At 35.9% G+C, this 12,883-nt stretch overlaps 1 long non-coding RNA gene and 1 pseudogene across 1 annotated transcript; both read right to left on the reverse strand.

The window, feature by feature from the left end:
- Nucleotides 1-911: 911 nt before the first annotated feature.
- Nucleotides 912-12,853, reverse strand: LOC105331289 (uncharacterized). Its single transcript, XR_010707937.1, has 4 exons — nt 12,763-12,853; nt 12,287-12,442; nt 1,074-1,334; nt 912-989 (listed from the first exon to the last, which is right to left on the reverse strand). It is a non-coding gene; the product is annotated as an uncharacterized lncRNA (long non-coding RNA).
- On the reverse strand, nt 8,666-11,227 carry LOC117684406 (piggyBac transposable element-derived protein 4-like; annotated as a pseudogene).
- Nucleotides 12,854-12,883: the final 30 nt, after the last annotated feature.

A 12,883-nucleotide genomic window follows, 5' to 3' on the forward strand; every position in this document is an offset into this window, starting at 1 on the left:
TTCTTTAGGCCCTGTTTTTGGTATATGGTCTGGGTTTCACAATATTTGAATCTAAACTAAACAAATGCTACACAAACAATGTGGATTTCTTCTTACAAATTTTCAGGCGATCAATTTTTACATTTGTGAAAATCAGAGAATGTCTATTCCTGGTAGATAATCTTGATATACCTTTATCTCTGATTTTGAAATTAAATTTCACATCTTTGCACACCCTGTATCCAACACTTTATGTGTAAAGCAGAAGAAAGACAGAGCCAAGAGTCAAAAACATCTGCACAAGAATTTTACACAAGGTCTGCTATGATCTTGACCTTTGACCTAGAGACACTCCTCACTTACAGGCAGTCTTACAGTGAAGTCTGAGCACGATTGGGTAAAGGGAAAAGAAATAATGGTCCAAAACTGGATTTGACCTCTGACCTAGAATCTTCAGTCATGATCACTGCCCATCCGTAATCTAAAAGTTCCTTATGGGTGAATAAGTATGTTACAGATTGCGCCATGGGCCAAAAATATATGGTCCAGACATAGATTTAACACAACGGAACGCTATGACCAAAACATTTGACCAAGAAATGCCAGAATTAAGGTTCAATGTCATTGCACACCTAAAGATTCTCTGGACAAGTGATATTGGATGGACAGACTGAACACTATCAAGCATCTACAGAGCGGGGACACTAATGAGTGTCATGTTTTAAAAGTTGAATATATGCAGGAGTAACCCAGTCAAAAAAATTACTTCAAAATTGATTACATTTCACCTTTTTGATTACCAGGTACATGTAATCATTCTGAAAGTCAAACTTGATTTGAAAATAGTCGTTATAAAGCTATATATGCATCAACATTCTAACCAAGTGTTATTACAATAAGAAAACAAAGTGGAGACAGGCTGACTTACTCACAGATGATAGACGTAGCCTACATCCAACTGAAGGAAAACACAAGTTAGGCTTCTGCATGATTTCTTTCAGGACTTGATCCTGAAATTACAAATGAACACATATTTGGTGAAAGAATTCATTTTAAATAATATTAATCTTGTGTTCAGTTTGATAGAGTTTTACCTGTAAATTCTGTTCCTGCAGGTTCCTCTGTCATTTTTATCATCAAAAGCCTGCCAGGAGATATCAAAGACAATTTCCACAGTATAAAGATGAAGCTGTTGATTGGGATACTAAAGTAGTCTACAATGGGGTATTCTAGATATTCCAGGTTTGTTGATACAATGCTGCCATAGATTGCTCATTATTACTATTCAGAGCAATTTTGTCCACCATTTCTTTTTTCTCCTTTTCTTTTGCAAGAATGTAGTTTTCAAAAGGAAACTATAAATAAATAGAAAAAAAAATACTTACATCAATCAAAGGACCAATACTTAAAAGAGAGACTGTGTATTTGCAGCAAAGAAGAACCTACAATGAGTGACCCACAGCTATGGATAAGGTGCATATTAGCATCAATACATAATTTTTTTAAAAAGTACATGTATGCAATGACATATAGATAAGCATTAGAAACAAGATATCTGTTAGCCAAAGCTCACTAGAGACACCATGCTCTGATGTGAATATACATGATATACAGAATCAGCAAAGTCGGCATTTAACATGAAGTTGACATTTAATTTGTTTAAAAATGAATCCCACCATATGGCATGCCTAAACAAAGAGTTTAAAGTATCTGTGATGAATTGCTGCTGAGAAAAATGTGACAATAATTTTTGTTATGGATGAACAGACAGGCAGACGGACAGACACACAAGGGTAAAACAGTGTACTCCCCTCTTCTTTTAACAGGGGGTACAATTATCATTCTCATCTATCAAATACTCTTCAATAATCTTCACTGCAACCTTTTTTAATTTCAAGCAAATCTCTATGCTGCAGTTTTATTCTACTACTCCATATAAAAAGAATGTGTATGAAACATGGTTTCTATACATGTATAAAATAAAATGATATATCCAGATAAGCTTTATTGCTGAATATAAAACCCACCAGTCAAGCATAAAAAAAAATCAAGAAGTCATGTGCCATGTTTAAACCAACTAGACAATGTTGAGATGGTGACCATCTCAAAGGGCCCCACTTAAAATAGATAATGGACAATTGGATGAAAAGCATTTCAGAGAATTTTGCTTTGACCTACACATATACAGTACAGGCAACACGGATCCCGTGTTTCCCGCGCCCGGTCACGGTATAAACACATCGAGGTGATCGGCCAGGTGAGACAGATATACCGCTTTCCCATCACGGTAAACTCATCATCTACCTGTCCCCTTCACGGTAAAATTATCGATGGAAAAGTATCGTATACAAGCGGGAGTTATCTCCCCGAATGACAAATAAATTATTTAACCAGATTATGACAGATATTATAATCGAAATACTTGGAGTCTTTTTTACTATTTTTTTTTATTCCATAGCTATTGAATAAATTATTAAAGTATTTAATTTAATACTTGTGCAGCAATTGCAAATAAAATATTTTCGATTCCATTTAATTATCATATTTTAAGAAGGTCTTTAAAATAAAAATTATCATAAAATGATTTTAATTGCCAATAAAATTATAAATGTGTACGCAGTGTGATTGTGTTTTCTTAACAATTAATTGGTCCGCCTACATTTGTATTGTTTGTTGTTGAAGTCCATGCGTGTCAACTAATGATGAGCAAGTGATTAAAAATAGGACTTCCTATAAAATTACCACCCCAGTATTTTTAGCATGTTCCGTTCATTTCTTACCAGGTCTTCTAAGTGTAAAGAACATTTTTTGTGAATTCATGTTTAAGTGAATTTGTCTTGCGTTACTTTAAGTATGGCTCGTCGTTTGTCATTGCGCGAGGATTCCCACTTTCTAGTGCGTTAAATTTGCAACAACAATCAGCCGTGTGTTCTTCAAGACTCAGTCTGACTTGAATATTCAGTGTGGAAATGAGTATGAAGTTCAGTGGGGCCGGCCTGAGGAAGTCGATCGAGCTGTGGTCTTGCATGCTGGATGTGAGCAGGACATGAGGGCCAAGTTGCGAGAGATGGAAGATGCCGGGTGTCTACCAGCCTCTCCTTCCTAATCAACTTCTTTGCCACCTTTGAATACGCCCCATCGTAATGCAAAAAATCAAATTAACGTGTATCTCTCTGAACTGAATTATAACAAATAGAGAGTAAGGAGCCTTAGAGATACCCAGAGTAGCATAAAATTATGTAATCGAAAGATATTGTGGGTATCCCTTGTCATGTTGTTGTGATGGTGTACCAGCTACCCGCCGTGACAGAGGTTATCGTTTGCTCGCGACCGAGCCCCTCTCTCTCTCTCTCTCTCTATCTTAACAGAATAACTAGATAAATTTTTTTTAGAAGGAAATGTTGTTAAACCGTTCTTATGTTCTTACACATTTCAAAGAAATAAAGAACATGTTTTGAAAGTATTTCATGCGGATAAAAACACATTTAAACATTTCAGTAAATGTATTGATATCATTTTATGTGTGCATGTACATGTAATCTTATTGAATATAAAGCTACAACAAATATGTAAACCCGTTTCCCGTTTTCGTAACCTTACCAGGTCGTTTTCTACCCTGAGTTTGTTAATCACTACATGTATACACAGAAAATGATCGTGACTTAAACTTTATATGTACCGTATACACAGGAAACACATACTGACATAATACATTATGATTCCATGTGCTTTAACGCAGCACCAACTTTATATATGTATGATAATTTTATTATTGAATGGAAAAAATAGATTTGTTAGTTGATACCCGACATTTGTTTATGTCTCAATTTAAAACAAACACATGTACTGACAGTTTACGGCGCTATGCGTGTCAACTTATAAAATGAGAAGATGAAATTGCTCTGGAATGATACGAGTTCATCTAATGAAAATATTTCAATTCTAAGATTGTTATAAAAACAGGATTATCAACTAATAGAACTAATAACTGAAATAAGCATGTCAAATACAAAGATATGTGTTCTTATTAACACATCACAAAATTTAACAGCATAATAATCATGTTATGTTGTAATTCAAATGTAGTTTCCGATTTCATGAAATTCTATTTCATAAATATAATTTGTTAATTTTATAATAATATGGACCACAATTTATTTACAATGCAGCTGTTATGCTTAAATCTGAAGTCGCATATTTGACGTGGATTTACGCCAGGGGTGTGCAATTACAAAAATTGGCTACTAGCCCAGGGGCTACTGGCAGTAGCAAATTTACTAGCCCAAAGTTAAAACTTACTAGCCCAACATTTTCTTCATATTAGTTGGATTAAAACTGTAAACAATGTCAAATAGATAAAAATGCAAACAATATATATTGTTACTGTTATTTTATTTTTAATCAATCAACCTTGGCCATGTCGTTTCCCACTGTGGTAAATAATTCCGGGTTCTTTTTGTTTTATCATATTTCATGTTTTTTAGGCATCGTGTCTTCAACTTTGGCATCAGTTTTATCGACATTACGATCAGTAGTACCCAACTGCTGATTATTGTTGTCATCAAGGCGAACAATAGAATGTTTACGCTTACTTATTGTCAGGTACTTCTCCATGTTTGAAACAAAGCGTTAAGCGTCATTGTCATGTGGACCAGCGATTAGTACGCACAATGCACATACATTAAAGCGAATGAGAGATCTTGATTTTGCATAACAGTTAAGTCGTACATAAAATCAGTCGACGTTATAATGACACTTACGGAAGTCTGATTTCGTTTATCATCGTTATTATTTACTAGCCCGACGGGCTACCACAGTGAGGATTTCTGCTAGCCCGACTTCTAAAATCGGTAGCCCCGGGCGTAGGGCGATGGTAATTGCTCACCCCTGCACGCGACCCGCATTGCCTGTAATGTAAAGTACAGGTAAAGTAACAACAACAAGCAGCAGCAGGAATAATGGTAAATCACACCGTCGTCATCACGGTCGCAATCCATACCGCGATCAAAAACTGCGATGGTGTATCGCGGGAACAATAAAAATACTGTGACGGTAACGCGGGCCTATACCGGATCCGCGTTGCCTGTACTGTAACTTTAAATTTTCGAGCTGGCATAGAACATACAAGTCAATCTCATTACTCATCAAGTACAGGCATTTTCGTTCAACCAGAGGAAGATGAACCAAAAAGGAAAAAATCATTATATAAAGAGATCTGCTATGACCTTCACGTTGACTTGATTTAACTCTTTACTCCTTAATGCCACCTTTTGACGCATAGGCCATATCCTTAACACTCTACCCTGGGCTACCCTTAGACCTTTTTCAGATGAAATGAAAACAGCTGGAGTGTGTTTAGAAATCAATTTATTACAGGTTTCAACTGTTCATAAACATAGTAAAACTATATATCAATGGATTCATAATAAATTATTCTTTCTTAATATTTTACAACAAATGTGATTGAAGTCACCATAAAAAAGAAAACACAGGTACAAACAGGTAAATAAATAAATCTGAATTTAAAAGATATAAAAGAAACATCATTATAAATAATTTCAGAGATCTTTATATTTAAATTATCTTTAAATTATCTTTAAAACTTTAATGGCATCATATCACAATATTTTTATCAAGTTTTACAAGGTTGGTTTATATAATTATTGCACCTGTAATCAATAATCCACTGCTATCCACACTTTGTAAATCATTTCAAAACAGTGAAAACAAAGAAAACTAGAAAACTGACCAGTCAGGAAGGGCCCCGCTATGACAATTAATATAGAGAAGTGAAAAAAACTTTGAATTCCATCCTCTTTATATTAACAATGATGAAAAATAAATGCCCGGCAGAAGATGTAAAGAACTGGAATATATAGGATCTCGTGATTTGTAGTTGGATATGATTTTCATCCAACAATTAAAGTGTTTTTTTCTTGAGCCTTAGTGAGGGGATAAAACATACAAGTTGGATAAAAATCATATTATACTACAAATCATGAGATTCTATTTATCCCATGTTTTATACACCGCAATCAATGTTTACACTGTTTATAAAACTCTATACATTATTTTACTTCATTATGCCTAGGCAAATCCCATTGTAAAGTCACAACTGTGGGATATCAAAAAAATATCCAATGAGTCATATCCACGGGATATAGTGGGTTAACATGGGATAAAATAAAATTTGTTAAAAAAACAAAGAATTGATACCAATGCAATGATACCTAGGCTTTGCCTCTATTCAATAAATTATTATAAATCATTGTGTACGGTATTTTAACCAAAATAAAATATGAATATTATATTTTAAATCCATATTTCAAAGAATGTACACAATACTACACATCATTCAAAATTGACCTTAACTTCAAAACAAAGTTCATTTGCAGACACAGGCAGTGCAGTAATTAATCTCAATGTGACAGATGAAGATAAAGCTTAGGATTTTCTTCCTGTGGAAGGTTAATTAATCCTAAAGGACAAATATTGCACAGCCTTAAAATGGTAACATTCTCAATAGTTATCTCTCTTTGCCCATTCATTCTCAGCAGTTATCTCTCTTTGCCCATTCTTCTTATGCATAGTTAGGAATCTACCCCACCACCCCAGCTCCAAACCAGAAGACATAGAGTACCAAACTTAGCATCAAAATATGTATTTCTGCCTACTGAACTACCATACCAAATTTGAACTTGATTGGGCAACCATAAAAAAAGTTATTAGAAAAAAACAGGAAATTTGTGGACAGAAGAGTGACAGACGGACGGACAGAAGGACGGACGGACAGAGTGATTACTATAGGGCACCCGCAAATCCTTGCGGGGCCCTAAATATAATGGTTCATAATAAGAGTTTTATGAAGTTATTGTCTAATTATACACCATTTTAATTGAGTAGTAATACAACTTTTTGTTTACTTTGCAAAAATAATGACTTATTCACCTGAAAAAATATTTACAGGTGTGAATTGGAAGATATATTCATTTTCAGAAAAAAAGTAACAATTATTTTTCTAACTGAGTACAGCATTGATTTACTCATAGATTACATTTGATTTTCATAGTAAGGTATTTTCCTGACGATAAGTCGGTATTTTTTCTCTGAAGCATAGCACTCGACTTATCGTCTTGATCGACTTGTCTAAGGCTTGAGGTCAGAAAATTGTGAAAAAAAATAATAAAAATCTTGGTTTTAATCATCTTGAGCTGGCTGTGTTATTGAAAATTACGTTGTTGAATTCAATGTTCATCTTTAATTATTATCATTTTCACTAATCTGTTAACACTAGAATACATATTAATAACAGTTATTGAACAATGGTGTATTTTTTTAATCAATTAAAAGTTTTACTGTTCCGTTTTTATAAACACATTGTCACATGATTCCATATATCACTATAGTTGGAAGATAATATTGCGCAGTAAAATTGAAACCAAACTTGGATGGAAAAAAATATTGCAGTAGGTCTGGGGAATGTTTTAAAGTTTTATTATTTTATTAGTAAAGAGTTGTTAGTGGAAAGTATAAATAAGAAATATTTTATGGTCAAAATCAATCTTAAAATACATAATCGGCAATTATCAACTCCATTTTTTTACAGGTAGACTGATCCCGGTTGTGTTGATAATCTTGCTAAGGCTGACATCTATACGGCAATTTCACTCACTGTGTACAGAAAGAGAACCGTTATAAGAGTGATTATAGTTCATTAATTAATTATTGTCCAATTCATTGATTATTGTTAAATAAAAAATTTAGGAAACGTATGTATGTCGTATATCGTCATTATCAAGTCGTACAAATGATCAATCTATTCTAACAGTGTCTCTTTAAAATAATAGCGTGTAACTGTATTACTGAATACAAAGTAAACAAGTTTCATCAAATCATAGTAATTGCTAAGCTTTCTGCACTTGAGATCCCCCTTTGAAGTCCGACATGAGACAGGTGCATGCCTCTGACACCGGAAATTGTTAAACAAACATTGACCCACGCCGAGTCAACAGGTGGCTGGTTACGTAATGGCGAATACACTGGCGATGGTCAGATTGGGTGATTATATTAATGCATGGGAATAAAATATTTCTGTCAAAGTAAGTTTAATTTTGCATAACACGCGATATCGGGCATTGTTTACAATGCAAGCGACTTTGTAGATGTTGTCGGTATTTGAAAATATGATGCATAAGTATAAAGAGTAATGGTTTAAATGTTAATCATTAATAATAATTGGTAGCAATATCGGGGACATCGTGGCATCATACACTGATAATGTTACTGCAGTTTTATACACCATTTTGAAGGGATAAGTTCGACGTGTCATCTGAATCGACGTATCGTAGGATTCTGTTAAAATTATGGCTAAAAATGAGCAATTCGACGAGTCGTCCGCATCGACGAGTCGTCGGGAAAATACGGTATATCATTGCACAATTCAAAACTTTGCTCTATTAATTATTGGCACAGGTAAATAAATACACATTACACAAATTGTAATAAATAAATAAATAAAACAACAACCATAAGGAAGAGTTCATTTATGCACTACAATCACTAGCCACTAAAATGAAATAAATTATGCACTACAAAATAACATAAATAAATTTTCAGTTTTACACTAAGTCTTGCTGGTTGACACAGGTACACAGGTAGACACAGGTAAAATTTCATCACAGGTAAGTTTTTAATCACAGGTGTGTTTAGAATCACAGGGCAGTTTTGCATCATGGGAAAGTCAAGTGTGTTCAATGTTTCTCAAGAAAACATTGAGAACACATGTGAATATTGCACACAGCACATCCTTTCACAACTTCTTTCTTTACACCTCTGGCGTAGCAGTGTTTACATCGACGGCGCAGGCCTTCCATCCTCACATGAACGTGTGGCATCTGGTTGTCATTCACGTCTAGGGGAGATAGAATTTCTCTGACAAACAGTCTCTTTCGTCCACAGAAGTTTCCAATGAGAGATTCACCAAGTTCCGTAACGAAGTCCAACTGAGTGAACCGCTTCCTTCGGAGAGTCCTCTCGGAGGCTTCCCGGAAAATGATGTAGGCATTGGTACGGGCACAGTCAATGATGAACCACATCAAATATTTCCAGTACTTCTTGCTGGCACGTCCACACGAATACTTTTTCCTCATTTGGTCATGTAGGTCCACACCATTCATAAACCGGTTGTAGTCGGCGATTGCTTTCTGCTGCGGGATCATCTGGCGGTTTCCGTCCTACTTGACGCTCACATCTCACAGGATCACTAGAGCTGCTGTTGTGAAGGACGAGTACCACATTGTTGTCGTTCCAAGCGGTGACTGATAAACCGTCCTTTTTGTAGGCCACTGAATCTCCTCGCTGGGGAATCTGTCGTTTGATGATGGCTTTCTTTTGTCGTAGTTGAGGGGGGATCTCCTTCCGGTTTGGATTGAGGGTTCCACAGGTGTAGATATCTTCCAGGAGAAGATCTGTAGCCAAAGTCACTCCAGTGAAGAATCTGTCATGGTAGACATGGTGATTGAGTCCCCCAAGATCTCGAGTAAGGTCATGCACAACTCGGTAGCAAAGGCCATGCTGAAGCTGAATGGGGGTTCTGTCGCGTTTCCTGGAGTAGAGTTGATACATGGACATGTAAGAAGTCCTACCGTCACATCTGGCCCAAAACTTGATCCCGAACTTCTTTGGCTTATCTGGCATATACTGGCGAAGCTCACTTTTTCCTTTGTACCCCTTCATTGCCTCATCTATGGATATTTCCGTTGAATGTTGGTAGTATCTTCGGAAGTTTTGGTTTGTAACATCGTAGAGAGGTTTCACCTTGTTTATGGGATGGTAGTTTGGATCGGATCGTCTTTCCCGGGCGGCAGCTGTATTCACGTGGATATACTTGGACAGTTTTTCATACCTGTTGTAAGTCATGGTGTTCTTAAATCCTGGCGAACCAAGGAAGTCATTATCCCTCCAGTAATCCTCGTAGGAATGGCGCGGCGAAGCTCCCATAAGAATGTTGAGTCCGATGAACGCGCGAATCTCGGGCCCCGAGATATCAGTCCACCTGTCATCCATTTCTCCTTTTTCTCGCTGAACTAACTCCGCATACAAATTGGTTTCACAGGCAATGTGATCTTCGACATCCATGGGCACAAATAAAGTAAAATAATCCAATGCACCAGCACTTTTCACATCGAAATCCAGAGGAAGTTTAGATCCGGCAGGTAAAACACACCTTGGAGTTCTGTCATCGGTACCGTCATTCTCCAGGGCATTTTCCCAATCTTCTGACACAGAATCATCATCGGAACTTATGTCGGTTTCCTCGCTAATAAATCCTGAAAATTCCAACCCCGAACTTGCATCAATGATGTCCAAAACACGTTCGTAGTCTGAATCAAAGTCCGCCATTTTTCTCAAGTTGAACAAGGTACGCGGTCCCAGAATTCCTCTATTTACGCAGGTAAACCAGGTGATTTCTATATTTACACCAGGTGGGAATTCTACTGTATACATGGCAGGGTATATATCTTACGATGTTTATAGTAAACAACAGGTAATTAGGGGTGTTTTTAACTGCTGTATATAGAGTGCGTTAAAAGTTGTCATTAAGGATATGGCAGTAGTCGTCAAAACACGTCATTAAGGGTTAAAGGATAGGGGGGTCTAAGGGGTAAAGATTTAAAGTCACTGCAAACCATTAACCCAAAAGCTCTGCTTATGTGTAGAATGAGCCATATATACGTCTAAGTGAAGAGTATTTATGCTCTTAAAAAAAAACATTTTGTATGATGCAATATGACCTTGATCTACAAACATTATTCAAGGTTACTGTATATCCTTTGGTTAAAGGTACCCCTGTGGGTGACGTATGACCCAGATTGAACCAAATGGAGAGATGTACTCCTGAAAATGATTTTTCATACAATTCTGGTATGACCTTCACATTTGACCATTAAACTTGGTTTCAGGTCACTGCATACCTTTTACTCAAATGCTCTGTTTTGGTAAAGTATGTGCCAAATGGGTTAGTGGAGAGTATATATGCTCTGAAAAAAAGAATTTTTGCATGGTACAAGGTCCTTGGCCCTTGACCTTAAAACTACATTCAATGTCACTGCACATTTGTTTTACCATAGGCACTCTGTGAGTGAAGCATGCAACAGATTGGACCAAAGGGAGAGAAGATACGATTCAAACAAGGTTTTTTAAAAATAATTCTGCTATGACCTATAACCTTTGAAACATGGTTCAAGATCACTGCCAGTGATTTTTCTACATTTTTTAAAAGGGTCCTGTGGCTATTGATTTGGGAAAAATCATCGACATTTTGATCACATTGGGAAAAACAGTATCAGTATAAATATTGTAGCCAAGATGAAAATCAAATGCAAATTAAAATAAAATGAACAGAAGCAAATACAAATATGATGCTTTCTTTTTTTCCAAGGGTAGCCCCTTTTTTCTTAATTTTCTTAATGTAATACTTCGAATTATGCGACATTACGCCACATTGCCTCACAAATCACGTTTACATCATTGTTTAAAAAGCGCTTGAAAGGTCTATATATCTAATGGCTTATATTGGAGCGCTTGACCGACGAAGAATAAATGGAGGCTTGCCAAGTTGTATGAAAAAAATTCGGGTCGTCAGTATCGATGTGCAAAATCTTTTTAAAAATTTCTATCGATTGAATTGGGAAAAAATGTTGATAAATTTGGGAAAAATTCGATAATTTTTGCTAGGGGAAAGGGCCGATATTCGGACCCAAATTTAGTGTAGAAAAATCACTGACTGCACACCCTTTACTCAAAGGCACTTTGTGGATGAAGTATGAGCCACTTTGGGCAAAGGGAAGAGTTGATATGCTTCAAACAAGAGATCTCAGACAGGCAGATGGACGGGCAGACTAATCACCAAAAGGCGCCTACAGGGCCGAGCCCTAATGAAAGTATTATGATTCAGTCAGAGAGGAAACAAAGATTTATAGCAAGCACTTATAATTGCTAAACAGGCCTCTGAGTATAGACAAGTTCCCAAAGAGAGTGGACATAGACCTCACTGTATATATATCCCTCAAGCTAAAATCAACAGAAATAATAGAATCTCTGATTCTAATTGGTCCACATGTAACTGGGTTAACAAGTGTGTGACTGTCAGTCAATATATTGGGTCTCAAAAGCTGGTTAGAGCCACAGAGGCCCTTGATTCGAGTCCAGGTTGAGACTTGACTTTTCAACACCTGTTAGATTGAACAACTAAGATTATAACATTTAAGGGTATCTAAACATGTAAAAAATAATTTTGATGACTTACTTTCATAGAGAGCCTCCTGTTTTAAACCATGCCGGAGTATTATCACTCGATTAATGAGGTCAACTTCATACCAGAAGAAGAAACAAAAATGGCACTGCTCTCCATCATCATAATATCAATGTTTTCTCCTGCTTGACTTGGATGTACATGCATAATCTGTAAATGTAATTTGTAATATTTAAAAACTTTTCTTTTAAAAGCATTGAATTAAAAATAAAAACAGGGCAATTCAATGCTTTATGGTATACAATATTTTCTGGAGCCACAGTGACCCACAATAATTGTTTGATTTAATTTGTTTAATTGTATTTATTCCCACATCTATAAATAATTTTTAAGCTTCTCACTAAAAAAGTAAAAATCAGAAAATAGTAATTCGAAGTTCTATAATTGAATTCTTCCTATTTGACAACTGCCATAAAAATATTAACAAAGTCACGTGATGTGAAGGCGCTTAACAAACTAAAATTACCTACCAAGTCATTTGAAGTAAGTTGCATAGAAGCATGGGTTGTGTGGCAAAACGAGTGATACCAGCAAGTAGACTAGGCAACTATTTATTTAGCATTATAAATAAGATTTAACAAGGTGAAGACA

Source organism: Magallana gigas, chromosome 7 (genome assembly GCF_963853765.1).
Source record: "Magallana gigas chromosome 7, xbMagGiga1.1, whole genome shotgun sequence".
NCBI lineage: Eukaryota > Metazoa > Mollusca > Bivalvia > Ostreida > Ostreidae > Magallana > Magallana gigas.